Here is a 6,000-nt window from a genome sequence, read left to right on the forward strand (position 1 = left end):
CGCATCACAGCCATCTGTTGAGGTTGCTCTCTGTCATCGACATAAGATTACACACCTTATTATTATTCGTGGTATTAGTAGTAGTACTATTGTTTTGTTCTTGTTATCAATAACAATATTGCATCTATAGCGGTGCTCTCGTCTACTTGATGTCCCAGACATCTTCCCACCATAGACATCAGAGAAGAACATACTGTTATGTTTAGTTTTGCTATAAGCATATAATTGTGTTTTTTGTCCGGTGTATTTTTCCGCTATCCTAGCTCTCTTTCCATCATAGACATATTAGAATGACTATTATGCCTATAGTAAGACTAACACTATTCAAATTTTAGTATTGAAAGCTTTAAGAAAGATCTTACCCATTTGTGGCCTTAACGACCGGAGAGGAAGAATATCGGAGTACTCTGCTGTGGCATGCCATTGTCCCCCTTGCAGGACCTATAGATTTTTAAAAGCACCCTGCAGTGACTTGCTGGGGCCTGTAATCTCTCATATGGGTTTTTTGAAAAAAGAAAAAAGGATAGAATTAATTTGCACAGTTAGCATTTGTCAGGGAGTCCTAGCACATATTTGTTGGCAAATTTGTAGATAGTTTTCCTGGCCCTAATCAGTATTTGCTGTTGGAGGAAGTAGAGCAAGGTTGAACCAATGAGCTTGCAGTACCAGACCAAATGTCCTGGTTACTAATCAGTAATCCTCATTACTCCATGTCCAGATCTTCCACGTCACAGAAATAGGCCCAAGCACGCACAGCACATATTGTTTCCCATCTCTCCAGTATGGCCGACCCTTGTCATATTTGCATCATAGGGAAGTCCTCCAATGTCACCTCCTGTCATACTAAAGTTACCACCCATTTGGAGCTGACACTCTACGGGACGAACTGACGGTATTGAAGACTTGGACTCAAAGTAATGAAGATTACTGGTAAGTAACTGCAGAATTTAGCTCCTTGTCCCTGTTCCTCACCACAGTCATTACCAAGAAGATGATACCTAAGCAGTTATTGACTTCCTAAAAAATATTGGCAACATAATATTGCTACATTACAATCCTATATTTAAAATTAGCAATTTCAACAAAGGAAAAATATACTCTTGTCTATAAAAGATTGTCATGCTTAACTAAGCTCCAACAGACTCTTCAGATGCAGTTGACACCCCCTCAACGTCAGTCTAGTAATTCATAAACGTGTGGGGAGTGGACCAGGTAACTGTGTTACAGATGTAAGACATAGATGCTCCCTTAAACGATGCCTAGGAGGCAGCAGTATCTCTAGTTGACCTCCCCTCTCCCTGGACTGACTATGAGTTTCTCTGCATCTCATAAGAAGTAACAATGGTCTGCTTAAACCAACTGCTACAAGTAGACTTGGAAGGCTTCAACCCTTGACCGGACACCCCAAGTATCACAAAATGAGCTTCAACTTTCCTAAAGGACTGGTCTATTCAAATAACTTTTAAAGCCCTTTTCACATCTAAAGTATGCAACTGTTCTTCCTTCACCGAAGACGGTAAATGGAAAAATACTGGCAAAACTATATCTTTGGTACAATGAAACTCTGGAAGGACGTAGGGATAAACTGATGGCGGGAGTGCAAAACTACCTTATCTAGAAAGACCCTTGAAGGGTTCCATAGACAATAATGCAACTTAATTCAACCATTTTGTTTAGCAAAAGAAATGGTCACTAAACAGACAACCTTAAAAGTCAAACATTTGAGCTCTGCTTTATCCAGGGGCTGAAATAAAGGCTCATGTAGTGTCTGCAAGGGGGTAACTGACACCTCCGCATTCCCTGCTGTGCAGTGGTGACCCTTGCCTTTCAGCCCTGACAGGGGTCCCTCAGCACATGCGAGCTGTAGATAAAACTAATATCGGATCTAAAACTCAGCTGCTGTGTTCTATGTTCAGCATGCTCCCAAGGCCTCGAAGAGAAATTAAAAACAAAGCTAGTTTCTCTTTCAGTTGGGTGAAGGGTAATCATTTTATACAAGCCTGAAGTGATCATTTCAAGGAGACAGGGATGGCATTCACTCTGCAGCATAAACGACTGAAAAGATTTTTATAAAGCACACAAATATTTCTAGGAGTCTCCGGCACTAATGACTACCAGCAGGAGAACAATTAATCCAGTGCAACTGACTAGGTTTTCATTTTCTTTTCAGAAAATTGACTCCGAACTTAGAGAATGTAGTTCAAGCAGAAGCTGATTCCATGCTTTTTCAGCCAGATGGGAGAAGGAGTGGCCATCCCATCTGAACTACCTGATCATGGGGACTGCAGCCAGAAATGGCTGAGCGGGACGTAAAGCTCTAGCCGGAGAGTAGGGACACAGTCACTGTTATTAGCTTAGAGAGGAGACTCCTGCAACAACAAAAATTTAAATTGGAAAAAATGTAACTGCTGTTTGAATGAAAGGTATGAGAATGAATCCATCATGGGCAACCTTGACTCTGACAAAGAGTGTCCTGAAGCACACCTAGTATATATCACATTACTCTTAAAGTGTTCACTTTTTTCAGTTTTGTGTGCAGCACCCGTGAATGGTGCGCCGTTCCTTTCACACCAGGGCATAAAGTTGTGGAAGATGGTGGCCTGCTGTGTTAGCAGGTCACGCACGGATTGCACAGCGTATGTAGATGAAATTCGTAGCATTTTTGGTTAACTCGATGCATTTCGGTTTTAGTCCACTCCTGAGGAAGGTTGACTAAAACCGAAATGCATTGAGTAAAGAAAATGTACCGAATCTGGTGGATGCTTGCAAGTTCGAGATATATTAATGTATAGCCCTGGATGGGCAATACATCGAGTTAAAAAACCAAAAATGCTACGAATTTCATCTTTTGACGTGATGTCTCAATAAAATGGATGAAACATGTTTAAATGGAAGGAAATAAATATGATAAAAATTGGATTACTATGGTGGATGTGAACTAATTTGGAAATACCAATCTACATACGCTGTGCAACCCGTGCGTGACCTGCTAACACAGCAGGCCACCATCTTCCACAACCTTGACTTTGGGCAGAAGGGGGTGGCCCTCTTGTTAAATCTCTCCGCCGCCTTCGATGCTGCATCTCACAGGATCTTTCTACAAAGGCTGGAGCAGGCAGGAGATACGGACCAAACTCTGGAATGGTTCAACTCCTTTCTAGCAGAAATACAACAGCGGTCTTCTCTCTCCCTTTACCTCCCTGTCTAGAACCATAGGCTGTGGTGTTCCTCAGTGTTCATCATTGAGCCCAACCCTTTTGAATATCTATTTGGCCAAAAGGGGCCAAAGCTAAAGCTTTTGTTGCACAAATTTGGAGTATGAATATTGTCTCTTACACGGATGATGCTCACTAATGCTATCTATCGATCAGCTTAATGACCCTGTAATTAGGGACTTTCAGGTCTGTCTTGCGTCCATTGCTCAATGGATGCACAACAGCTGTTTACAACATCATTCTGACAATACAGACATTTTTATGTTTGGCTTCCCTCTTGATGCACTGCGTCTCTGGCTATCTGACCTAGGACCTGCTCCTACCCCTCCTACAGTTGTCAGGAATGTGTGAATCTTGATGGACGCTGCACTTTCCTTCAAACCCCACGTCAAGGCCACCGCTGCTACCTGATTCGTTCTGTTAAAATTCCCTGAGAAACCTTTTAAAATACCTTCCTGAAGACACTTTATCTAGGTGCCTCCAAGAATCTACTGTCAGAATTGCAGCATGTACAAAACGCCATAGCTGGGCTCATCTTGAATACTGCCAAACGTCAGTCTATTAGACAAGGGCTCCAATAACTACACTGGCTTGCAATCAGTTCTATGATAACATTCAAAACACTTATGATCTCTCACAGAGCACTCCACCGTAGGGTTTCCAGCTGCATCCCAGACAAGCTTAATCACTTACTTCTCTCCTGCTAAGGTACTCAGCTCTTCCAACTACAACCTATTGTGCATACCTAGATTCCCCAAAGCCAGATCTGGGGGCACATCCTTCTCTGTTCTGGCTCCTGGTTTCTGGAATGCTGTCCACCCTCCCTTCGTGCCATCTCCAGCCTGTTGTAGACACAGCTGAATACAGTGCTGTTGGGTGAGCTATAACTTAAGGTCCTACTTGTAAGCACCAGGACGCTTCTGCTGAAGAGCCAGTAGCGCTCTACAAATATCTCTTTATCTATTAATTCAGTGGATCAGCAAATGAATAAGCAGGGGGGATATGCGTATCCTAGACCAGGGCAATATAATCCGAGTAAATACCCTAAGTCCCTGTATCTTTTACCACTTCCTGAGCCAGTTCTCTGGTCAATTCCTGCCTCCTTTCCAGAGTTTGACAAATATATCCCAAGTCCGTGTTAAACTGGGCTACAGTTATTTTCAGATTTTGGGTTGGAGAGGGATGGGATTTGTCATGGTTTAACAACATTTAGTCACACTGGACCGTCTATCATTCTTCCGCATCCTGTTGAGCCTTAGGAAATGAACAATAAACTAGGCATTCAGGTACCGAAACAGTTGTATTCCCATGTCATGTTCAATCCCAATTATGGATGCTAAAGCTTTTGTAAATACCCTCTGAGAAAAGGCATGAACAAATGGATGTACCTGGAATGGAAAATGCTCTCCCTGCACACAAAAAGTGAACGTATCTTTGTGATACTGGATGGCATATCAATTGTTACCACGCTTGTGTTTACCAAGCATGTGATACGTGTTGACCTGTTCAGCACATTGTATTATAATGTTAATCTTTAAAATTCATTTAAACGCATTGCATTATATTGTTGGTCTTAAAATGTATTTTTCATGGTTACAACTGAAATATATATATATATATATAAAAAAAATTTAAGGTTTTATTGGGGAGCGAAAGTATCAACACAGCTCTGTGCCTACAACCATTTCGTGGCCGGCAGCGCTTATAGGTTTCTTATGCATCAATCATCAGAAATAGCAATTAGAACATGTTAACACAGCAAGCCGCCTACTACCACTCCAGGCCGGCCGCGTTTTAACTTTTATCCATATGGTAATCCGCTGTGGGTGTGATAGGACACATGCAAAGTAAAAGTAATGAGGAACACAGAAATGCTTTGTACATCCCAGTCTTAAAAACTGTCGATTTAGCAAATAGATGGTACGATTCAACACAGTCAACAACATTACTGGGCATATGCAGACATAGTCAAGATCCACATGGGAGGATGAAAGAGGTACGTCGAGGAGCCTAGACCGCTCAGTACCGTTCCCTTGGGGTGCATCTAAACATATGAGCCATCATCCAGCTGGTGCTGTCAGGAAATGGTGTCTAACTTGCTTAGTGGCATGGGAGTACTACACAGTCATCTCTACATTGGTTTGTGGGTAGTCGTCCTCTGTGGAGTGCGACGACAAATAAGACGTGCGTGGCGCCCATATATCTCTGGGTCGAGAGTTGCTGGGCAGGAGTTCAGCATAGAGGGCGGATTGCTCTTGGCAATAAATCATGTCTGTGAGCCAGTCCTTAAATTTGGGTTCCCTGCCCCTACCCCATCTACAGGCTATGCGGCGTTTAGCCATCAACAGCGCAAGTGCTATGTATCTGCGATGTGCCATCGGAACCATTATGACATAGCTCAGCAAAGCGATCAGAGGCATGGCCTCGATGTGCACTTTGGTCATCTGAGTGAGAGCCGAGAGGACATGTCCCCAGTATTTGTGTATGGCTGGACATTCCCAGGATAAATGTAAAAAATCAGCCCGCGGTGTGTGACATCTATCGCATCTATCTGTATCACGCAATTGGTGCCTATGCATGCTAGCCGGAGTGCAGTCCAGCCTATGCAAATATCTATAATGTATTATCCGGAGCCTGCTACTTGCAGATACACGTTCAATTTGCGAGCAGCAATAGTCCCATTGCTCATCTGTTATGGCTGTGGCCAGGTCCGTCTCCCATTTTGCTTGTGTCGGTGTTTCTGCTGTGGTGGGTCTGGTGTGCGTAACCTGATAAAGCAGCGAGA

Source organism: Lissotriton helveticus, chromosome 1_1 (assembly GCF_964261635.1).
Source record: "Lissotriton helveticus chromosome 1_1, aLisHel1.1, whole genome shotgun sequence".
NCBI classification, from domain to species: Eukaryota; Metazoa; Chordata; class Amphibia; order Caudata; family Salamandridae; genus Lissotriton; species Lissotriton helveticus.